Source organism: Coenobita brevimanus, chromosome 111 (genome assembly GCF_032717465.1).
Source record: "Coenobita brevimanus isolate Jiangsu-jjx chromosome 111, ASM3271746v2, whole genome shotgun sequence".
NCBI lineage: Eukaryota > Metazoa > Arthropoda > Malacostraca > Decapoda > Coenobitidae > Coenobita > Coenobita brevimanus.
Window position 1 is genome coordinate 26789237 of NC_137064.1, and position 25522 is coordinate 26814758.

At 41.3% G+C, this 25522-nt stretch overlaps 1 protein-coding gene across 1 annotated transcript in view; it reads left to right on the forward strand.

The window, feature by feature from the left end:
- The window catches only part of LOC145417738 (innexin inx2-like), a 229663-nt gene that overhangs the window by 136041 nt on the left and 68100 nt on the right, over window positions 1-25522 (forward strand). Inside the window, exon 2 of the mRNA XM_080286343.1 lies at window positions 1364-1399. The gene's annotated coding sequence lies outside the window, so the exon portion shown is untranslated. The remainder of the gene's footprint in view (window positions 1-1363; window positions 1400-25522) is intronic.

A 25522-nucleotide genomic window follows, 5' to 3' on the forward strand; every position in this document is an offset into this window, starting at 1 on the left:
CGAGTTTGGTGGGGCTCAGTGAAATTCAACCCCCGACGTCTTGTGGTGAAGGCTGGGAATCGGAGACGCGCAGATGCTGAGCTGTGTTCGGAACTTGTCCCTGGTTTCGGCTTTATCTGCGCAAATAAGAATCAATTCCTTATCACTTTCACATATTTCTCACTAAAAAAACAGCCACATCATTAATAAATAATACCTTAAGAGGCAGATTTTCATTTTTAAATGTCGACTGGAGTAAATATAACAGTGAATATGCAACCTAGGTTGGTGGACGTAGAATAGGACTTGGGGGACAGGAGAGCAGCCTCCGTCCAGCTGCTGGCTCGGTCTCGCCTCCTTGTGGCTACTAGTTCCTCCTTGGGCTAGTAGCTATTCGGTTCCTAGATGCATCTTCAGTAGTAAATTCTTTGTTACTGAATACCATACTCTTTTCACCTTAACCTGGCCTAGATTTTCGTCCCTCTGTAGCTTATATCACGTATCTCATTGGGAGACATTACTAATACATCCTTTCCGCTGCACTTCGTGACTGGCACCATATTCATGCGTTCATCTATTGCTAACAACTCAGCATTCGAGACTGAAAGATGGCAATTTGGGCCAAGTAAGGGTGAACAGGGTATAACCGATTCTTATTTATTTACTCAGGGGAAAAAAATCGTTTATTGGCCGCCTTCTTCAACATCCTTGTCTTGTTCTCGTAGTCTAGTCACACTGTTATGGGAGCTGCCTAGCATGAATCAAGGGGCCTACCGAAGTTATCTCTTTTGTTATGTTATTATGTTCATTTACAGACATTAGTTGATTCATTTATAGTTATTCCCTGCTAGTTATATTCTTACTAATTTTTGTTTACTCAGATATTGGTTACTTTGTCAATAGTTGCTTTCTTAATAATTTCTGTTTTCTAGTTAATTCATTACTAGTTACTCAGATACTGGTTACTTTGACAATAGGTACCGAGTTACTCATATTTCTTCAGTAGTTGTTAGCACCATATAATGCTATTTACTTTTGCACTAGTTACTTCGCACGTTATTCAGTTACTAGTTACTTCACCAGCGACTCAGTGACAATACTCTTTTCTCTAACTTGGCCCAGATTTTCGTCCTTGTGCAGCTTACTTCACGTTACTTAGTAGCAGAAAGAGAAAACAGAGCAGTTTTACATCCTTTACTGGTACCGACCTGCAGGTCGGGAAGCAAGGTGATAAGGTGTCTACTTAAATTCTACCTCCTTCCCTGTCAATCCGCCTGCCTATCTCACTGCCTACTTACCTGCCTGCCTACCTACCTAGTTTGTGATTATTGTTAGGATGAAATTGTATACCTATGAAATATCTAATGATTCTGTTTCCTTTCAGGGTCTCCGTTTGGTGTACTTCGCAGCTAGTAGACAGGTGAGAGAGAGAGAGAGAGAGAGAGAGAGAGAGAGAATGTGTGTGTGTGTGTGTGTGTGTGTGTGTGTAATTCACTGGGTCGGTCAGGATCACTTGATGGTCGTGATCGTCAGCTTTTACCCTCCCGGAAGGGAGCTGAGAGCTCATATAGTCCGATCCAAGGGCAAGACTGTGACCTTCACACACGCACACACCCGTCCCCTTGCTCAAAGGGGACAGTAACCACCCACTTCGTCAGTGAAACATTTCGCAACCTGAGCGAGGCGCGAACTCCCGCCCACCAGTTGGCAAGCGAGAACGTTAGTGTGTGTGTGTGTGTGTGTGTGTGTGTGTGAGAGAGAGAGAGAGAGAGAGAGAGAGAGAGAGAGAGAGAGAGAGAGAGAGAGAATGTATGTATATATGTATGTATGTATTTATGTATGTGTATGTACAGTATGTACGCAAATTACCTGCATAACCTTATAATTATGTGTACCGGTGAGAACACATGACACAGTGTCACTGGCTCTTGTTTTCGTCGGGTAAGGAAGCTCCATAACATCTATACCTTGGCGATTAATTTTTGGATACGGCTGGTTAATGTCTTTTTGTACGTTATTTATGCAATGTATGGCAATATCTTAAGGATTCATGTAACACAGAAGAGGGAAGTCAGGTGTAATGAGCAAAATAAATCGCTTTGGAAAAGGTGTTAGGGAGCTAATGAGTTTCAGGGGAGGGGGGGAGTGGGACATTGGCGCCACCTACACCCCCCTTACCCCACCTGCTGATATACTCTGTTCACTTTAACTGGGCGTAAAATTACCATCGCTTCCTATTGAATGTTGAGCTGTAACAATGGATAAACACTAGAATATGGCGCTAATCACGAAGAAGTGCTGTGGAAAGGTTGTTAAGCTGTAGCACTGTCTTTTTCTGCTACTGAACTAGATGAAATAGGCAAAAATAAAGCACGAAAATCTGGGCCAGCTTAAGTAAATGGACTGTACCACCTCCCCTTTCTTTCCACTGTGATCCGTCAGCAAGGAATGACCCAGTACTTGTGTGTATCATTTGTCTGCACCTTTTAGATAGTTAATATTTTTCCCAGTTATCTTCACGACCACGCAATGAACTACTTAGCGATACTTTATCAAGCTATCAATTTTCTGTAAGTTTGGGCGGCCTAGATCCACTTACTTGATGTACGAGTAGCGCCGCCTTCAGGGGAATCTACACTGAGTGACGGGCCATAATGGTTTCTTGTAGCCCAGGGAGCCATTTACTTCGTTTGATGGTTATCGTTACCCAAACTGACGCCGGGAAAGGTGACCGGTCCCTCTAGCATTTAAAAACATTGATAAGTAACCTAGTTTCGGGCCCCTACGCTCCTGGTGGAATGATAAAGGATTGGATAATAGACACATCGATTAATTTAGAAATAACAGCAATCGTTAATTACCATTCGATCAATTTAGAAATTCAAACACGTGTAAGTTATCATTTTAATATCATTACTAATTATTACCATCGTATCTTATTTACTTCATAGCCTCTCCGTTACTGCTACAACTAAGCCTAACTAACTTCTTCCACAAAGCATTTAGATCACTGCCAGTAATACGTTTCGCTGACATCACTTTGTACTTATCCGTTTCACCACATTACCTCCTGTAGCACTCCAGTTATATATACACTCTCACTAACAACTTCTTGAACGCTAGAAACACAGTGCAATCTGGTACAATGAACGAAGAACCTGAAAACATGTCCACGTGTTGTTTTGTAGAATTATTTATTTCGGAGGGAATTGCCGGGTACTAAACAGGGAGTGCGATGACATGCGGTAATTGAAATCTAATGTCCACTTACTGTATCATCACCATCATCTATGCGTTCTATTTACCGTTATCATGACTGTCACCACCACAGCTAACAAACATCATTATAATCTTATCGCCAGTTATCATCACCACCAGCTAACCAACTAACATCATTATCTTAGGTCCCTTTATCATCACTACCATCTAAGCTTTCTAATTGCTGTTATCATGACTGTCACCACCACAGCTAACAAACTGACATCATTATACTCGCAAGTCCTCGCTTTCACCAACACCCCCACTGCTTACCCTTCAGTCACGAGGCAATACCCAAACACTGCACCACACACCCAAACACCTCCAAATTCATGAAAAAAAAAAAAAATGGAGAAAAAGAGAGAGAGAGAGCGAGAGAGAGAGAGAGAGAGAGAGAGAGAGAGAGGCGAACACCACTTAATACACGAAAAAAAACATTGGCGAAGAAAAAAGAAAGAACAAAAAAGGATGCAGAGAGAGAGAGAGAGAGAGAGAGAGAAATATACTTACAGGGTGTGTTGCGAAATCACTTACTTGTTTTGGCTAAAGGATAAAAATGCTTGTGCTAGGCTTCGATAGACGTAACACCTCCACGCAACACATAACTATACCTTTTTCACTCTAACTTGGCCCAGATTTTCTTCCTTTTATCAGCTTATTTCACGTTGCCCAGTGAGTAAGACAGTGCTATGGTTGTACATCCTTTCCATAGCACTTCTTCATGACTAACACCATGTACTACTGTTAACCGACTGTGTCCGCTAAACATTCAAGGAGAGAAAGTAATTTTAGGCCAAGTTAGAGTAAACAGGGTGTAGGTAACCATTCATTCCCACCAACTTTTCCTCTCTCTCTCTCTCTCTCTCTCTCTCTCTCTCTCTCTCTCTCTCTCTCTCTCTCTCTCTCTCTCTCTCTCTCTCTCTCTCTCTCAGTTTGGCAAAGTTATTCTAGGTTGCGGTTTAGTCTGGGGGAAGTTCAGTGGAGACCTTTGGAACTGGAGAGGTCAGATATAGCCTTCATTAACCCCTTCTCCACGAGGGGACTCTTCTAAGCTGAATAAAATCGTCTGACAGCAGTATAGTAAAAATCCAAAAATATTAAATCGTTGTCAGGTGATTTAATGGATCAAAGGGGAAGAAATACAAAGCTTAGATAGATGGATTAAGCTTGTTTAAATGGGAAAATTGTAGACGAAGTTTCCTATAGTTCCTTCACTCTAACTTGGCGGAGAGTTTCGTCCCTCTGCGACCTGTTTCTCGCAGATCAGTTACAGAAAAGTTATTACTACAGCCCTGCATCCTTTCCTTAACGCTTCTTCGTGACTAGCAGCTTATTCTAGTATTAGTCTCATGCTATAGCTCAGTATGCTAGATGGAGGGATGGCAATTTTACGCCTAGTCAGAATGAACAGAGTATACAGAATAGCCCGGATTAATTCAAGATACATTCAGCGAGATTGGATTAGTGTGGTTGCGATAAAAAATTGGTTGGATTAGGGTCAATTTAGCCGCTAAGTTGTTATCTGTTAGCCATGAGGACAAGCAGCAGGATGACTCGAGTAATGTTGTAACCCTCGCGTACCGTGTGGAGATTAAAAAAAAAAAAAAAGAAAGAAAGAAAGAAAGAAAGAAAAGACAAGAAATAGTCATCCAAAAAGCTTTTTACGTGAGGTTTCTTTGGTCCACATTGAATAGTTGTCTGTTATTTAAGTTAACCGCCTTTACATTTTTGGCATATAGTAGGTAGGCTGAAATGTGGTAATGCAGTTTGGTTTCTCTCTGTCTTTCTGCCTGTGTGTGTGTGTGTGTGTGTGTGTGTGTGTCTGTCTGTCTGTCTGTCTGTCTGTCTGTCTCTCTCTCTCTCTCTCTCTCTCTCTCTCTCTCTCTCTCTCTCTCTCTCTGTGTGTGTGTGTGTGTGTGTGTGTGTGTGTGTGTGTGTGTGTGTGTGTGTGTGTGTGTGTGTGTGTGTGTGTGTGTGTGTGTGTTTAAGTGTTATTTAACCGGCCATACTTCTTAAAAACTTATAAAACTCATCAGCACCTTTAACACTTATTTTTTTTCGTAGTACACCTAACATTCTCTTTCCACATACTTATATTTTTAAAGAATGACAGTAGTGACATAGAAGACTCTTAATCTGTCACATGCAGGAATGAACTGATAGGAGAGATGTTGCTGTACTTGGTTTGCTCTAACTTGACCCAGAATTTTGTCAGTTTGTACCCTCACCTCTCTCTCTCTCTCTCTCTCTCTCTCTCTCTCTCTCTCTCTCTCTCTCTCTCTCTCTCTCTCTCTCTCTCTCTCTCTCTCTCTCTCTCTCTCTCTCTCTCTCTCTCTCAGAAAATGACAATACAACGGCTCCATATTCTGTTCATAGCACTTCTTCACGACTGGTACCAAATTTTAGCGTTTATTCATTGCTACAACTCAGCATTCAATTTATAGAGATGGCAGTTTTAGGCCAAATTAAAGTAAAAATGGTAAAGTTAGCCTCATAAATCTAGAGGAATACTGCTCGTTGTGATAAATTGCCCATCCCAACTAATTTCTATGCTGAGAGATTTATGAGACAAGAAAGTGTGACCGCAATTTTTACTCAGACTCTGAATACTTCTTTCTGTGATAGTGAATGTTCTTTAATATAAATAACACATGTAGGAAGACAAGATTAAATTATTTCGGTATAAAACTCTTTGCCGCTGTTAATTCGTAAATCGAACTCGGGGAAAGTTGTTCAGAAAATATGGGAAGTGAACATGAAATTTTACCGAGCATTTGAACATCAGGATTTAACAATTTCTTCAGCTTGTTATATAAGGGTTTTAAAAATGCTCTCCTTAACCCCTAGTTAGCAGATGTCAGCAGATACAAAATTATAGTTTCAAATACTTTCTGAGGAAAACTGTTAGATTATACACGACAAAAAAGCGAGAGGATATGACGTGCAAGGATGGAAAGAAGACTGGAGGGAAATGGGGGAAAAAATTAGAGTTCTTTTAGTTTCATTCTTGCAACCAGCAGACAATGTGTTCAGCTCACGCCGCGCCTCAGGTAGTGAAGGGGTTAATGAAGGCTATTAAGTAAATCCTCCAGTTTGAAGAGCCACTCCCAAGGTAAATGAAATAACAGAATGAAAAATACGTAATCAAAAAGAAAAGGTTAATGAACTATAAATTTAGTTAAAATCTTAAAAGAAAAAGTTGCTGTATATCACAAAACTATAGAGTTGGCATTAGCAATTACCTAACTGATTATTATAGAGCTAGCAGTACTTCATATAGTCAGTAAAAATGCCGTAACTTGTGTATTAGTAATTAGCTTCCTCAATACCGTAACTTGTGTATTATTGATTAGCTTCCTCAATACCGTAACTTGTGTATTATTGATTACCCTTCTGAATACCGTCACTTGTGTGTTAATAATTAGCTTGCTCAGTACCATAACTTCCGTATTTTATCCTTGCTACCATCAACCGATTATACTGAGCTCTATAGAGGCTTATTGGGTGGTTAGAGATGGAAGGCATGATAGACTCACAGTGGTATTATTAAACTATTATCGGAAATTGTTGAATTGTCACATTGTAGAATCTAGACGAGAGCACGTTGTAATCCCTCGTACCTTACTCCATTAGGCCTCTGTGTCGTTTTCTAAGGGGGTTAGGAGATTTCGCAACACCTCTTCATTAGCAGTTTATTCGTTTTATTACCTCTAAGTATCCTATTGTATGTTGGTAATGCAAAGTTTGTCACTATGAAAGCAATATTAATACCATACAAGAGAATGTGAAAGTGCACTGTGCAAGAATAGCTCGCCAAAGAAGACTTGCCACGAAACCTCCCATGTCACCTAGTTCATATTCGTCTACCAGTGACGTCACTGGGGTAAGATGTGGACGGAGCATGTTCAATGAGGGTGGAGTGGTGGCGTCATTTTCCCATTGCTGCCTCAATCAGGGCCTCACTCTGCCTCACGTCCCTCGCCCCATTGTCATCTTCGTCTGCTTTATTGCCGCTAGTGCCATCTTCGTCATCTGCTTCACTGTCGCTTTTATCGTACTCCTCATCTGCTGTATTGGTGCATTTTGTTGTCTGCAGATGTTCTCGTCGCCATTTTCAGTTTATTCAGTAACACTATGTCCTTTTTGCTATTTTCAGTGCCTATATTATGTCTTTTGGGGGGACCATTTTCTGCTGTACGAGTATTTTCGAATTTGTCGTCTGCAGCTTATATATATATATATATATATATATATATATATATATATATATATATATATATATATATATATATATATATATGCGACTCGTTATAGAATCATTATCTCCTTTCGCTTGTCTTTCACATTTATGTTGATTCAGTTACTTTTTTTCTGCTGTTCATAGTCAGTTTCACTTTGTTTTTTGTAATAACTGGAGATGTATATCACATTCTTTGCCTCACTGTAATCTTCAACATTGTTGTCGCTTTTTCATCTCTGTCATCTGCTGTACTGGCACTGTTGTCATAAGCAGCTACCGTGTTCGTCGTCTTCAATGCCACATAAAATACGACCAGTTCTACTGCCAGCCGTACTTATTATCTGATTTTATTACCCATCCCAGCTAGTTGAACCTGTCGACTGTAGTTAAGGTTGTCATGGTCCCTCCCTTTCACAGGCATTCTTCCCTGTCAGTTTTAGTTCGATTTTCTTATCACTTGAACTTGGCCTAAAACTGCCACGTCTCCACTTGAAAGCTGATCTCTAGTAAGAGATTAACATAAAAACGTAGCGCTAGTCATGAAGAAGTGCAATGGAAAGGATGTAGAGAGGTAACGTTATTTTATTCTGCCACTGAACTGCGTGATGTAAGTTGCAAAAGGACGAAAAATCACTACCAATTTAAGGTGAAAGAATAACTACAGTTTTTATTCATCATTCTTCGCCATTTTATCCCTTTCAGTCCAATCACGTACTTTTTACTTAGTTCTTGCCAACACCAGATGATTTTGCTCAGCTTATGGGATGGGTTTTGGTTTAAGGGTATATCTATTGAGGTTATATATATCCTCTCTCGTCGAAATATCACGCCTAATGTGAAAGAAATTACCCGATAATGGTGAGAATTATGTAAGTACGTCCTTGAGGTGAAGGGGTTAAACTACACCACCGTCTTTAGTTATTGTCATCATCTTCCCTCATCTTCACTTTAAATCTCCCTGTCATATGGTATTGTCATCCTCAGTCTTTTTCATATTCTGCCTGTTAGTTCCCCCTGTACTCTTTTTTTTTCGGTTTTTCTTTCACTCACTACATCAGTTTTAATTCGCCTGTTTTATCACCGTTTTCTTCTGTTTTCACTTTCATTGTAATCTTCAGCTGTGGTTGTTGTCGTCCTTCACTTTCAAAGCGTTTTGTCCTGGGAGTGGTAGTTTTTGTAATTTATGTAATACCCTTTTTTCAATGAATTATGCTAAAATTAAGTTGTTGTTATTCTTTGACTAATACTTCAGTGTCATTTTAACAGATGTTGCCAATTTCACTCTCACAGACATTTTCACAGCTATTCACCGTCAGCTTAATTTAATACTCACTGTCATCATTGGTAAGGTGTTGTCATCATCCATCACTTTCACTGATTCTCATTCTCATTTTTTACATCCGTCATTTTCACTCATTCTCACCGTCCGTGTTAGTACAGTTTGGTCACTTTCGCACAAATGTGTCGTGTTTCCAAACAGATAACTTTTCTTACTCTCGTGTGCTATTGTTGGAATCACTGTGGTCTTTTGCCCTTTTGTGCTCTGTTATTTTCGGTGACACTTTACTTGTTTAGCCCCGTTGTGTGTGTGTGTGTGTGTGTGTGTGTGTGTGTGTGTGTGTGTGTGTGTGTGTGTGTGTGTGTGTGTGTGTGTGTGTGTGTGTGTGTGTGTTTCATATAGTGTGCGTGTATGTGCACGAGTTTGTGTGTCTGTGTGTGTACGTTTTGTGTTCGTGTCTGTCTGTTAGTCTCTTTGTCAGCCTATGTGTCTTTCTGTCTTTCGGTCTGTCTCTGTTTTTTTTTTTTTTTTTTTTTTGTATGTCTGTCTGTCACTATTTTTATACAGTCACACTCATTCACTGAACCGGATTGGCGCCGGAAAGTGGGAGAAAGCAACCTCATTCACTCGCAATCACCACCTCAGCTGACGTGTTATAATGGAGTCCCCCCACACCAAGTTTCTGCCATCCACAACCAGGCCTCACTGAATACTTTATGCTTCCTACCACATCACTACCACACTTCTACTACACCCCTACCATAGCTCCTCTACACCCACTTTCATTCCCCTGCTACACCTGGACTACACCTACTACACTCACCTCTATTACACCTTTAACGCTGCCTCTACCTCACTCACTGGGCCGTATTCTAGGTGGCAGAGGAGGCTTCCTAACACTTCTCATTTAGCGACTTATTTTATTACACCCTAACATTCTAAACCCTCATCACATCTCTCCCATACAATTTCCTCTCCTTAACCTCACCCTCTGACACCCTGGCAATCTCTACCACATCTTTCCCACAGACCCACCTACACTTACTGTCACACCCCTGCCACATCTACCCCTACCCTATCCTTTGCCACACCCTTTCCACACACCCTGTCACACTCTTCCCACACCTACATATCCCTGCCACACCCCCTGTCGCACGTTCATCATCCTTCCCACACCATCGACCACACCCTTTCCTTCCTTCCTTCCTTCCTTCCCCACTTCTTAGTTTTTTTTTCCCTTGTCTCCCTTCCTCCTCCTCCCTTTCCTTTCCTTTCCTCCTGCCCTCCCCTTTTACCTCCCTCTCCTCAGCTCTTCCTCTATTTTCATCTTTTTAGTCCTCTTTCATTTATTTCCTCCTTTCCTTCCATTCCTTCTCCCTCCCCCGCATTCTCTCTCTCTCTCTCTCTCTCTCTCTCTCTCTCTCTCTCTCTCTCTCTCTCTCTCTCTCTCTCTCTCTCTCTCTCTCTCTCTCTCTCTCTCTCTCTCTCTCTTTCAGTCAAAATACATACATATATATATATATATATATATATATATATATATATATATATATATATATACTTTATAAGTATTTATGCATAATTATATTGTAACCACTTCTATACAACCACTTGTAAACCAGTAGCATTTAAGTGTGTTCTAGGTAGTGTGTACGTGACCTACTTCTCTTACCTAAGGTCTAGCCTAGTTCAAAATTCTGCTTACATAGTGCTTTATTAGAGAGGCACAGGAGCGCACCGGCCTCTGCCGGGCAGATACAGTAGTTGCGCGGTGGGGGCAAGACCTCTGAGGTTCTTGTGTAAATATATCTCCGCAATATAGCACCGAACTGTGGATTTACCTACATTCCACGAGTGGGGAAGTGACAATATATATAGATAGATAGATAGATAGATAGATAGATAGATTTATTTATTTCGGGTAGCATTTAATTCCTTTTATCCATCTTCACTCCCCTTTCCCCTATTCTTTCCCTTCTCCCTCCCTCATCTTACCAACCCTATGCCAAGTCTTTCCTCCTCTCATCCTGTTTTCTCTCTCCCGAACCTACTTTTCCCTTCCCCTCCCTCTTCTCTACCATCCCTCTCCTCTGTTTTATCCTTATCTTCCTGACTTTCTTCACCTTTCTTCCTTTCTTCCTTCCCAAACTTTTTTATTCCTCCCTGCCTTCCCCTTCCTCTTTCTTCTCTCCCTGTTTTCTTCTACTGACTCCCTCTTTCCCGTCATTTTCTCCCTCCTACCCCAACGCTTCTTCTGTTTCCTCTCTCCTTTTTTTTCTCTCTCTATTTTCTCTCTCCCATCCCCTCCAGCGCCTCACCTTCACCATCCCCTCCTACCCTCTCCTGCTCTCTCTCTCCCTCTCCTGCTCTCTCCTCCCCTGGCCTCTCTCTCTCCCTCCCCTGCCCTCTTTCCCCTCCCCCTGCCGGGTCCTTCGCCCCTGTCACTCTGTTTTGATACGCTCTCTGTCCCGGTAATTGCTCTCCGTCTCTCCCCTTCCCTTCCCTTCCTTCCTCCTCCTCCCTTCCTCCCTCCCTGCCACGCCCTCTCCTTCCCTCCGTCCACCTCACCATCAATTGTATTCACTCCGTTTACGTATTATTGTTCGTTCCTTGATTATTTTTTGAACTTCTTTTCAGTATTCATTACTTCCTTCCTTCCTTCCTTCCTTCCTTCCTTCCTTCCTTCCTTCCCTGTTTCCTTCCTTCTTTCTTCCCTTCCTTCCTTCCTTCTTTCTTTCCTTCTTTCCTTCTATCCTTCCTTCCTTCCTTCTTTCTTTCCTTCCTTCCTTCTTTCCTCTTTTCCTTCTTTCTTTCCTTCCCTGTTTCCTTCCTTCCCTCCTTCCTTCCTTTCTTCCTTCCTTCCTTCCTTCCTTCCTCCTTCCCTTCCCTCCGTCCTTTCTCCTTTTTTGTCTCCCTCCCTCCTGAATTCCTGCTATGCCATCTCCTTCCCTCTTCCTTCCTTCCTTCCTTCCTTCCTTACATACTTACTTACTTTTTCCTTTTTTCATATCTTCCTTCCTTCCCTCCTTCCTTCTTTCGTTTCATCCTTCCATCCTTCCTTCCTACTTTTCTGCCTTCCTTCCTTCCTTCCTTCCTTTTGTAATTATTTCCCTGCTTTCCATTGTTTCTAACTACTTCTGTTTCCTTCCTTGTTTCCTTCTTCCTCTTCCTTCATCACTCTCTTTTTTTTTTCATTATTTTCTCACTTTGCCCTCCCCTTTTTCTCTTACTTTCTTCCTTCTAGCCATCATGCATATATCCTCTCTTCCTTCCTCAATTTTCACTCGTACTCTTCCTCTATCTCTCTCCTTCTATCCCTCTCCCCACTTCTTTCCTTTATCTTTTCCTCCCCCTCTCTCCCTCTTCTTTCTCTCTCTCTCCTCCCTCTTTTGTTTCTCACCCTTTCCTTTCCCCCCCTCTCCCCCTCTTCTTTCTTCCCCTCTTCCCCCTGTTCTTCCTCTCCCGTCTCTCCCCCTTTTTTCTCTTCCCCTTCTTTCTCCCCCTCTGTCTCCCTTCTTTGTCTCCCCTCTCTCCCCTTCTTTCTCTCCCTTCTCTCCCCTTCTTCCCCACACCCTACGTTTACAAACAGGTGAACGACGCTTGGCAAAATATTTAGTCCTGTTTTCTTACTTTCCCATAAAATTTCCCTTCTTTCTGTCGGATTTACACCTAATTTTAAGCCTTTCTTTAAAATTTCACGGTTGATTTTCTTTATGTTTAATATTTTTATCTTCATTCTAACTTCTTTTTAAAATTCTCTCTCTCTCTCTCTCTCTCTCTCTCTCTCTCTCTCTCTCTCTCTATATATATATATATATATATATATATATATATATATATATATATATATATATATATATATATATATATATATATATATATAGTCACCCTCATAAAGAAGCTGCCTAAGTCATTTTTCGGCTATTTCTCGATTTTTGCCTCAATCAATTCTTCATCACGTGGCGCACCTATTGGTATAGCTGCATTTGCCAGGTCTAGGTCGTGAGTGGTCTAAAATGTGCCTCAAGTTTCTGCCTACGTCATTGAAAGTTAAGAAAATGTGACACTTTTTCTTCGATTTCCCGAAAAGTAGAAAAAAATTACTTAGGCAATTTCTTTATGAGGGTGACGATATATATATATATATATATATATATATATATATATATATATATATATATATATATATATAGATAGATAGATAGATAGATAGATATATTCCTTCAAAACCGTTTAGAACTAATAATTCAGAACCTAGATGGTTAAACAACAGATTAAAATCTCTCATAGGCCAAAGGAAAGGAATATATAGAAAAATAAAACGCGGAGAGGAACACTTACGTAACCGGTACACAATTTTAAATAGAGAAGTAAAGAGGAGATAAGAAAAGCAAAGAGAAGTTATGAAATTAAGGTTGCCAGTGAATCAAAAGAAAACCCCAAGGGTTTTTATCAAATGTACCGAACGAAAAATAAAGATAGGATAGGACCACTCAGAACAGAATCAGGTGACATTACCAGTGAAGATAAAGAAATGTGCTCCATCCTAAATAATTATTTCATATCAGTATTCACCAAGGAAAATCTAAGCCTGGTCCCTCAAGCAGCAAATATTTACCATGAGAATACGGAAAATATTCTTAGTAAAATAACCATTAGTAAGGAGGACGTATGGAAAGAAATTAATAAGTTAAAACCTCAAAAATCGCCAGGTCCGGACGATATATATGCAAAAATTATAAAGGAAACCAAAGAAGAATTATGTCAGCCACTTTTAACGTTATTTAATGACTCTTTAAGTTCAGGAGAAGTTCCAGAGACGTGGAAAACCGCAAACGTAGTGCCCATCTTTAAAAAGGGTGATAAATCAGCTGCCTCGAATTATCGTCCGATAAGTCTAACGTCAATAGTAGGAAAAATGTTAGAGTCAATTTTGGCAAATAAGATTAGAGAACACTTAGAAAAATTTAATCTTATAAACGAAAGTCAGCACGGATTCAGGCAAGGACGATCCTGCCTCACAAATTTGTTGTCATTCTACTCGGAGGTCTATGAGGCAGTAGATAGCGATAAAGCTTACGATGTTATTTATCTGGACTTTAGTAAAGCTTTTGATAGGGTCCCACACGAAAGGCTAGTTAGAAAGGTTCGAGCACACGGTATAGACGGCGATATCTTAAAATGGATAGAATCCTGGCTGAAAGGACGAAAGCAGAGAGTATTAATAAATGGAACTAAGTCGGACTTGGGATTAGTAACTAGCGGTGTACCACAGGGTTCAGTACTCGGTCCCTTATTATTTATCATATATATAAATGATCTAGACTTAGGAGTCAATAGCAGCATCAGCAAATTTGCCGACGATACAAAAATAGGGCGTATCATTAACTCGACTGACGATTGCCATAACTTACAAAAAGACCTCGATACATTGTCCAAATGGTCTGAAACTTGGCAAATGGAATTTAACGTTGAAAAATGTAAAGTACTTAACGTAGGCAAGACCATTGGAGACACTAAATACAGCTTAGATAACAAAGAAATTAGCAAATCGGAATGCGAGAGAGATCTAGGAGTTATGATTAGTAACGACCTTAAACCAAGGCAACAGTGCATTAATGCGAGAAATAAAGCAAATAGGGTCCTAGGATTTATTTCTAGAAGCGTGAGCAATAGATCATCTAAAGTAATACTAAAACTTTATCTAGCATTAGTAAGGCCACATTTAGACTACGCAGTACAATTTTGGTGTCCTTACTATAGAATGGATATTAATTCGTTAGAAAATGTACAGAGAAGAATGACTAAAATGATACATGACGTCCGGAACCTGTCATATGAAGACAGACTGAAAAGACTAAGTCTGCATTCGCTAGAGAGGCGTAGAGTAAGGGGAGACTTAATTGAGGTGTTTAAGTGGATGAATGGTATAAATAAGGGAGATATTAGCAAGGTACTTAAAGTGAGCATACATGATAGAACTAGAAATAATGGTTTCAAACTAGAAAAATTACGTTTCAGAAAGGAAATCGGTAGAAATTGCTTTGGTAATAGAGTAGTAGACGAATGGAATAAGCTGCCTAGTAAAGTAGTTGCTGCCTCTTCCATTGAGAGTTTCAAGCATAGGCTAGATAAGCATATGACAAATAAGGGGTGGATATAGAATAAAGAAAATCGTATAACCAATACTAATTCAAAAAAAATTTCTTTTCAGGTTACACTATGATAGTCTCTATTCTCCTTTCACACTTTCCTGTAAAATGTCCACGCCAGTTTTTCTATACGGCGTGGTGTTCTTTCTGACTTTTTCCTGCCGGCTTCGGCTGGAGGGTTTGGAGGGCGGGGGAGAGCCTTCTTCTTTGCTATCCTTATCTCATTCTAGTTTTTTTTTTTATATGCGAGGAAGAAGGAACCAAAGGCCATGAGCCCGCAGTAACAGTTCCCTCCAAGAGAAAAACAAAATACAATAGAGAGCCAAATTCAAGATCCGATCATTTTGAGATGCCTGGACACACTGCGTTTGAAAGACTGGAGATCATAGGCAGGAGGAAATACAGACAGAGGGAGACAGTTCCAGAGCTGACCTGTTGCATGAATGAAAGACTGGGAGTAACGGTTAACTCTTGCATTAGAGAGTTGGACAGAAAAGGGATGAGAGTTTGCTGCCAGACGGGTGCTACGCGCCCGTCGTAGAGGTGGAGGAATGCAAGCAGACAGTTCAGAGGAGCAGTGACCATTAAAGTAGCGATAGAAAAGAGATAAAGATGCAACAGTACGGCGAAGAGACAGAGGTTGAAGGGAGTCAGTAAGAGGAGGAGAGTTAATGAGACGAAAAGCCTTTGACTCCACCCTATTGAGAAGGGCTGTATGTGGGGAGCCTCCCCACACATGAGAGTTGTACTCCACACAGGGGCGGATAAAACCCCTGTATAGAGTCAACAATTGTGCAAGGGTAAAGAAAGAGCGGATTCGGCTTAGCACACCCAATCTCTTGGAAGCAGATTTTACAAGAGATGCAATATGATCTTTCCAAGATAAGTCCCGAGTAAATGAAACCCCATGCATGTTCAAGGATGATGCAGGACTAATCTGAATACTATTAAACATTAGTGGGTATACCTGTGGAAGATTTTGTCGGGTTGATAGGTGTAAGAATTGAGTCTTAGAAGCATTAAAGACAACCATATTATTTTTACCCCAGTCAGAGATATGAGCCAAGTCAGACATTAGGTGTGCCATAGCCTCATCCCTTGTTTCTTGAAGTAACTGTTGAGATGGGCGTTGCGGGAACCGAATGGAAAGGTGAAGGGTGGAGTCATCAGCGTATGAGTGGATAGGGTTAGATGTACAGCTTAGAAGATCATTGATGAATAAAAGGAAGAGAGTTGGTGATAGGACAGAGCCCTGAGGAACACCACTGTTGATAGATCTAGGAGAAGAACGATGGCCGTCTACGACAGCAGCTATAGAACGACCAGAAAGGAAGCTAGCGATGAAGGTACAGATAGAAGGATAGAAACCGTAGGAGGGCAGTTTGGAAATTAAAGATTTGTGCCAGACTCGATCGAAAGCCTTTGAGATGTCAAGTGCAATGGCAAAGCTTTCGCCAAAGTCCCGAAAGGAGGACGACCAGGAGTCTTAAAGGTAGGTGAGAAGATCGCCAGTGGAGCGTCCCTGACGGAACCCATACTGACGATCGGAAAGAAGGTTGTGATAGGAAAGATGCCTTAAAATTTTTTTATTAAGAATTGACTCGAAAACTTTTGAAATACAGGACGCTAAAGCAATTGGACGATAGTTGGAGGGTTGGGAGTGGTCACCCTTCTTTGGGACTGGCTGAATGAGAGCAAACTTCCAGCAAGAAGGAAAGGTACAAATTGACAGACAAAGGCGAAATAGTTTGCCTAGGCAGGGTGTAAGCACAGAAGCACAGTTTTTGAGAACAACAGGAGGGACCCCATCAGGCCCATATGCCTTGTTAGTACTGAGGCCAGTAATGGCAGAAAATACATCAACTGAAGAAATTTTAATGTCAGCCATGAGGAAGTCAGAGGGGGGAAGTGATGGAGGAACAGCACCGGAATCGTCTAAGGTGGAATTGGAGGAGAAAGTCTGTGTGAAGAGATCTGCTTTATCAGTAGAAGAAATAGCTACAGAACCATCACAGTAGAAAAGAGGAGGGAAGGATGATGAGGTAAAGTTGTTAGAAAGATTTTTGGCAAGGTGCCAGAAGGAGCGAGAAGAATTGAGTTGGAGAGTTGAGAGCATTTAGTATGGATGAAATTATTTTTAGTAGAGCGAAGAACAGACTTAGCACGATTCCGGGCAGAAACGTAAAGATTATGTGATTCAGGGGTGGGTTGGCTCCGGTACCTTTTGTAGGCCTTCTCCTTGTTGCGGACAGCATTAGAACAAGCGTGATTAAACCAAGGCTTTCTTGCGTTAGTCAAAGGATATGAGAAAGGAATGTATGCTTCCATGCCCGAGAGAATAACCTCCGTAATGCGCAAGGCACACTCAGATGGCTCACGGCCATGGAAGCAATAATCATTCCAGGGAAAATCAAAGAAGTACTGCCTGAGGGCCTCCCAGTCCGCGGCTCCAAAATGCCAGAGACGACGTTTCCTGGAGGGTCCGCAGGCCGTACTGGAGCGATAGGACAGGTTAAGGTAATAAGGTTGTGATCGGAGGAGCCCAACGGAGAGAAAAGATTAACAGAGTAAGCAGAAGGATTAGTTGTGAGGAAGAGGTCAAGTATGTTGGAGCTCTCTCCAAGGCGGTCAGGGATACGGGTAGGGTGCTGTACAAGCTGCTCTAGGTCATTAAGGATAGAAAAGATGTAGGCTTGTTCACCAGGTGGATCCGTGAAAGGAGAGGAGAGCCAAAGGTGGTGGTGAACATTGAAATCTCCAAGAATGGAGATTTCAGAGAAAGGAGAAATGGACAGAATGTGTTCCATCGTAGAAGTAAGATAGTCGAAGAATTTTAGATAGTCAGTAGAATTAGGGGATAAGTAAACAGCACAGATATATTTAGTCAGAGAATGACAGGAAAGCCGAAGCCAGAGAGTGGAGAATTCAGAAGAATCAAGTTCAGGAACACGAGAGCAAGATAAGTCGTTGCGTATGTATACACAACAGCCACCTTTGGCTTTGAAATGAGTATAGAGAAAGTAGGAGGATGCAGAAAAGGGTTTGCTGTCAGTTGCCTCAGACAGCTGAGTCTCCGTTAGAAAAAGAAGGTGAGGTTTAGAGGAGGAGAGGTGGTGCTCAACAGAGCGAAAGTTAGATGAAAGGCCGCGAATGTTGCAGAAATGAAGAAGAAGAGAGTCAGACAGTGGTTCCAGGCACCTCGAGTCGTCACCGGGAGAGGGGCAGATGGCGGGGGCATTTATGGTCCTCCCCCCCCTGGGGACTCCGAGGCTGGGTGAATTGACGCCATTTTGGTAAATTTTGAATAGGAAGTGTAGTGTGTACTGTACATGTAGTTTGGTGAAGATAGATAGAGAAATTTGTACTGGAGAGCATGCTGGCCTACTCTCTGTGTAACTGAGACACTGAAAAAGTTCAGCAAAGGGGGATGGTCAGGAACTAGTCCTGAGGGCTGATGAAACGGGAGCTCCAGCACTCCCTGTCATCAGCTTTCCATCCACCTCGGGAGTACTGCCCTGCTCGACTGGTGCTACAGTCTACTCACCTAATTTCAGTTCAGTTACTCTTCTAGGAGCTGCCTAGCATGGGCCAACCGGCCTACTGCAGTTATCCTCTCTTCTTATGTTCTTATGTTCTTATATATATATATATATATATATATATATATATATATATATATATGTCTGCCTTTATCTATCCATCTATCTGTCTGTCTGTCTGTCTGTATCTTTCATTAGACGTTCAGTATCTATCTATTTAGCCATCCATCTATTTATCTTTATCTATCTGTCGGTCTGTCTCTGTGTATGTCTGTCCGTCCATCAGTCTATCTATTTGCATCTTAAACGTCGGGACCAACTGCTTAGCCCCGGACTCCTACGCTCCTCATGGGGCAATGTAGGATTGGATGATGGATGGATGGATGGATCTCTGTTACTTTATCTATCTTCTCTATCTCGTTTCCTGTCAGTTTACGTTGCCTGGGGGAGAGGTGTGCTAGGAGAAAGTTTACCTCTTGCTCTTCTTTTCCCTAACTAGCAGGAAATTGTGTGTGTGTGTGTGTGTGTGTGTGTGTGTGTGTGTGTGTGTGTGTGTGTGTGTGTGTGTGTGTGTGTGTGTGTGTGTGTGTGTGTAAATCCGTATAACAGTGTAATTCTTCCTTCCTCTCTTTATCTCTGAATCCCTTCCTTCCTGTCGCATACCCTCCCCTCCTACTATGCTCTCTCTCTCTCTCTCTCTCTCTCTCTCTCTCTCTCTCTCTCTCTCTCTCTCTCTCTCTCTCTCTGACACAGCGTCACCATACGTAGCCTCCTCGCGTGGATCATTAAGGCTGTTGTGATTATTATTATTATTATTGTAGTTGTTGCTCTCCTCCTCCTCCTCCTCCTCCTCCTCCTGCTTCTTCTTCTTGCTTTACACTGACAACTGGTTCGCCTCTCATGTACCGTAATGTGTATGTACAGCGTGTAATGTGAGTACCTGTGTTACTCCCGCTTCCTGCTACACCCTCTACTTGCCTCTCACCCTCCCTCCCTCCCTTCCTGCTTCCTTCCTATCCCCCTTTCTTCCTCTTCCCCGCCAAACTCTCTCTCCCTTGTTTCCAGTGTCTTTCTCATCCTGTTGTTACATAGCGATCATCCTCTCTCTCTCTCTCTCTCTCTCTCTCTCTCTCTCTCTCTCTCTCTCTCTCTCTCTCTCTCTCTCTCTCTCTCTCTCTCTCTCACACACACACACACATACCCTTCCCTTCCACGCCCCTGCCAGCCCCCTGTCCACCCTGCTAACGACGCACCACCCCTCCTGTCAAAGGGGAGACTGCGATAATTTGCTTGATTATTCACACAGGTATAATTATTCACTGATTATCCGGGACCCTCCTACCTACCTGCGTCTCATTACCCAAATTATTCATGGACACAGTACCCTTAGTCAATTAATTAAATTTGAATGTTATACTTGGCTAATTATACATTGGTCTTTGGGTTATTGCTATATATGAGCAGTAAGGAAGAAGGAACCACAGAAAATCAGTCAATCAGTTAATCAACCAATCAGTCAGTCAGTTAGCCAGTCAATCAGTCACTCAGTCAGTCAGTCAGCCAATCAATCAAATAAATATGAAAGGCAAGATTAATTACTGATGATCGATTTAATTTGATACGTGGGTAACTAATCACTATGATTTGATTATTTCGATATTTTGGCTAATTATTCACTACCTGTTTTGAGGCGGGTAATCATTCAGTAATTATTTCGGCGGGTAATTTATTCACTAATCATTTTGGGTTGGATAATTAGTCACCAGTGATCCCTGGATAAATATTAATTTGCTATTATCACATCTGAATTATTATTTATTATAGTCAGCTGGTTTTAATCGGCTGAAGATAATTAATTCATTCTCAACATAACTGATAGCCTCGTATGGTGGGATTGGAGAATTTATTTGACTAGTAACCAAGGGGACTCATTCTTACCTCATAACTACGGGTCATCTATTTTCACCAACTTCGACTTAGTAATCAGAGTTACCCACTTCCCTCAGGTAAAGAAAAACTGGCCATTAGATATAACGTTTGGGTACGTTTTTGAGTCACTGGAATTAAGGAGTTAAGCTGACTGAAATTGTCCATATCCAACATTAACTCTTTTCTGATAAATTACCAATACGCTGGGAATCGAACCAGGGACTCTCAGGTGAGAGCCAGGCAGCATACCACTACACCACGACCAGGTAAAAGTTAACTCACGTTGTCACAATCTTGTAACGGAGGCAGTACAGGTTTCTCTCTTCATTCTGACTTGCGGTAATTGCTTGGGATAGATTAAAAGCATCTACTTGCCCGAATGCCAGGGGGTTAACTCATCCTCTTGATGCCCACAGTGGGGGCGGAGGGACGTTGGTTACAAGATTGTGACAACGTGAGCCAACTTTTACCTGGTCGTGGTGTAGTGGTATGCTGCCTGGCTCTGACCTGAGAGTTCCTGGTTCGATTCCCAGCATATTGGTAATTTATCAGATGATTTTTCCTGTGTTCAGTACAGGTTTCTCTCTTCATTGACTCTTTTGACTGGGGGTGGGGGAAGGAATTGGTACGTAGTTTGCATACATTAAATAATCCGAAACTTTAAATGGCGGGACAGTGGGGAGGGAGCAATGGTTTGACTTGAGGGCGGGGGGCGGACCTCCCCAAGATCCCTCCATGGCTACGCCTGTTTTTCTGAGATGAATAAAGTCGTCTTTATTATGAAACAAAGCTCTTTATTCTTAGCCGAAGCGTGAATCAAGACAACCGTTAATTACTTCAGTTCACGACACCCCTTTTAACTTATTCGTGGTCTCTCAAGAGGATTTTTATTGAGTTTAGCGAGATAATTAGATATGCAGTAGACTTCACGTGGAGAGACAGGCTGACGAATGAGGATATAAAGGAGCGTTGTGGTGTTGATGTGGATGTGATAGGAAGCGTTTGAGGAACACACTGAGGTGGTTTGGCCATGTGGAGAGGATGGAGGGTGAAAGACTGACGAAGAGAGTGTATGTGAGTGGGTGGAGGGTGGAAGAGGGAGGGGGAGACCGAGGATGAGATGGAGGGATGGGGTGGAGAGGTATATGAGAGAGGGGGGTATGAGTTGGGAGCAGGGTAGTGAAATGGCGGGGGACAGGGCGACTTGGAGGCGATTTGTTTGTGGCCACCCCAAACGGGATTGAGGCGTCTGGCAATAGATAGATAGATAGATAGTAGACTTCATAAACACATACATTACTTGTACAAGAAATCCCCCTAAGTCTGGAAGGCTGACAAAAGTAAATAAATGGATAAATAAATAAAAGTCAGTGGATTGAAGATTTGATAGATGGGTTTCTCGGAGTCAAAGAAAATAGTATGTCGTAAAAAGAAAGTCAGATACAGAAAAAGTGGACAGGTGCAGAACCATGAGGGCTTCGCGTAAGTAATGAATTATGTGGGCTTCCGCTGGAGTGAAACCCCATGCTTGTGAAAATGTATACTGTCATAAACTATAGTGAAGCATTGTAAGGAGCTTCGGTATGGTGAAGCCCCTTGCGAGCTTCCTTTACAAATAAGTAGTCTGCTCACCGCCACCCGGATGTGATAATGTTCCCAGTGTTGCTGGCTGATGTGCTAACTGTTCGTTATATATCCTCCTTGATTATTATTATTATCATTATTATTATTATTATTATTATTATTATTATTATTATTGTGCCTTCGTCCTTTGTTCTAGTTCTCTGCCATATAAGGAAGTTGGCGGTATCCCAAGTTTTGTTTTAGTGTGTGTGTGTGTGTGTGTGTGTGTGTGTAACTGCTTTTTATGTTAGGATCCTGTGAACTCTCATGTCGAGTACTTTTGTTATTTTTGTTCTTCCACATTCCTTCCAGTATTATTGATTTTTTATCCGTTTTTTTTTTTTCTCTCATTTATGTTACGATACGATCGGCTTTCCTTAACTCATTTGTTTCATGTCATTGCTCATTGTTTGTGTTAGCGTATATATATATATATATATATATATATATATATATATATATATATATATATATATATATATATATATATATATATATATCATTCCTCGCTGTCTTAAGCTTAATTGTTCCTAATTTTCCTTTCTGCTACATTTATGCTTATAACCTGTCACTTACTGTTTTCCTCTCATGCGGCATTTTTTTTTCTTGCTGTTGTTTACCTTTTTTTCTTCTTCGGCATCCATATCTTGTTCTATTAATTTAGTTACACTTTTATAAGAGCTGCACGGGCAAACCGGCCTATTGCAGCTATGCTCTCTTCTTAAGTTATGTTTCCTCTATTATGTTCATATTGTTTTTTACGAGTATTCCGTCTTGTTGTGAAATCAGCCTTTGCTTTTCTTTGCGTTACCTCTTTGTTCATTATGAATAGGGTGCAGTGAACTAAGGTAATGTTACTCTGTGATATGTAGCGAACTCCTACGTATAGTACATAAAACCTGCCACGTTTAGCTTCATAAAAACCTGCTATTAGTAACATAAGCGCTTAAGAATAGAGGATAACTGCAGTAGGGCGGCTGTAATCCTCTTTCCTTATGTCCCCACGTTACTTTATCCTCTTCCCTTTGTGTTCCTATGTTACTTATTACAGCCTAACTTACGGCAGCAAGTTATCACACTCGAATGGCTTGTAGCTGATATTTGTAACACCTTGCTACAGCACGTTACAATTTTGTAAGTAACTCAGGACTATGTAATACTTTGGTGTTATACATTACTGCGTTGGTGCAGAAAAGAGATGCCTTCATGTGGTGGCACCGATATAACTGGGTGAAGGAGCTGCCTGATTATGCAAACATCCCTCAACTCCCTCTCTATCCCCCGAGAGTTGGACTGTGTACTGTAGGAGAGGGCAGCTTCAGTCTGCAGTGTCGGAGAGGGCAGCTTCAGTCTGCAGTCCACCGGGTTCACGTTTCAGATGAACCTGGTACTACGACTACTTTTACTAGTGTTGTACTGATATCTTCCTGCTACCTTACTTTCCACAGTGCATATACGCTGATGACTCCACCCTTCACCTTTCCAATCGCTTCCTGCAGCGTCCATCTCAGTTACTTCAACAAACAAGGGATGAGGCTATGGCACACCTAATGTCTGACTTGGCTCATATCTTTGATTGGGGTAAAAGTAATCTTGTTGTTTTTAATGCTTTAAAAACTCAATTATTACAACTTTTAACCTGCCATTTTCTTCCGCAGGAGTATCATCTAATTTTTAATAATATCCAACTCAGTCCTGCATCACCTTTAATCAAGCTTGGGCTTTCATTCTCTCGGGATTCATCTTGGAAAGATCATATTGCATCTCTTGTAATATCTGCTTCCAAGAGATTTGGTGTGTTAAGTCGAATCCATGCCTTCTTACCCCTGCACGGCTGTTGACTTTAAACACGGGTTCTTTTCGCCCCTGTGTAGAGTACAACTCTCACGTGTGGGAGGCTTCCCACACGCAACTCTTCTCTACAAGGTGGAGTCAAAGGCTTTTCGTCTCATTAACTCTCCTCCTCTTACTGGCTGCCTTCTACCTCTGTCTTTTCGCAGCATTGTTGCATCTTTATCTCGTTTCTGTCGCTGCTTCAGTGGTCACTGCTCCGCTGAACTGTTTGCTTGCATCCCTCCACCACTGCGGCCGACGCCTAACACCCGTCTAGCAACAAACTCTCATGCCTTTTTTTTTCCAGCTATCTAATGCAAGAAATAACTGTTACTTCCAGTCCTTCATGTATGCAACGGGTCAGTTCTGGAACTGTCTTCCTCTGTCTGTATTTCCTACAACCTGTAACTTTCGGTCTTTCAAACGAAGTGTGTCCAGGCATCTCGAAATGAACAGATTTTGAATTTGGTTCTCTGTTATCTTGTTTTTGTTTTTCTTGGAAGGAACAGTCTTACGGGCTTCTGGCCTTTGGTTCCTTCTTCATTGCAATTTTTTAAAAAAAGTAAATCCTTGCTAAGTAACACCTGGCTTTTGTGACTCCAAGTAACACCTTGCTATTATACGCCGTGCTTTGATGAATTACTCCTAGTTACTTAGGCTAATACTCTCTGTAGTACTTTTTAAAAATAAGTAACCAACTCCTAAGTTAGGTTACTTATGCAGTGATACGTAACTCCACATTAAAATTGCACATTGATACGTAACTCCAAGCTACGGAACACCAGGCTATATATATTTTAACTCCGTATTTCTAGTTACTTTGGATATTTCGTAACGCCTCCTCCTTGTCGATTTATCCTTCACGTTACACCTTAACATCCGCTTGCCAGTTATTGATGGAAACTATGTCGATATTGAAATGATTATATAAACACCATACAAGAAAATGATAAGGTGAAATATGCAAAATAAATCGCCAAGGGAAAGATCTAACGAAGACTTGTGCCACTTTGAAGTTTTTTTTTTTTTTTGTGCTAAGATTTTTCTTGATCGGTATTACCCTACGTTTTGCGTTGATAATTTCCTACTACTTAACACTGCTCCATAGTTTTTTTTTTTCTTTTGTAATAGCTATAATACTTTGGTAACTCCTAAATGCGTTGTGATAGTAACTCCCTAATGTGTTATAAGAACATAAGAACATAAGAAGAGAGGATAACTGCAGTAGGCCGGTTGGCCCATGCTAGGCAGCTCCTAGAAGAGTAACTGAACTACTAGAATGAGATAAGGACAGCAAAGAAGAAGGCTCTCCCCCGCCCTCCAAACCCTCCAGCCGAAGCCGGCAGGAAAAAGTCAGAAAGAACACCACGCCGTATAGAAAAACTGGCGTGGACATTTTACAGGAAAGTGTGAAAGGAGAATAGAGACTATCATAGTGTAACCTGAAAAGAAAATTTTTTTGAATTAGTATTGGTTATAAGATTTTCTTTATTCTATATCCACCCCTTATTTGTCATATGCTTATCTAGCCTATGCTTGAAACTCTCAATGGAAGAGGCAGCAACTACTTTACTAGGTAGCTTATTCCATTCGTCTACTACTCTATTACCAAACCAATTTCTACCGATTTCCTTACTGAAACGGAATTTTTCTAGTTTGAAACCATTATTTCTAGTTCTATCCTGTATGC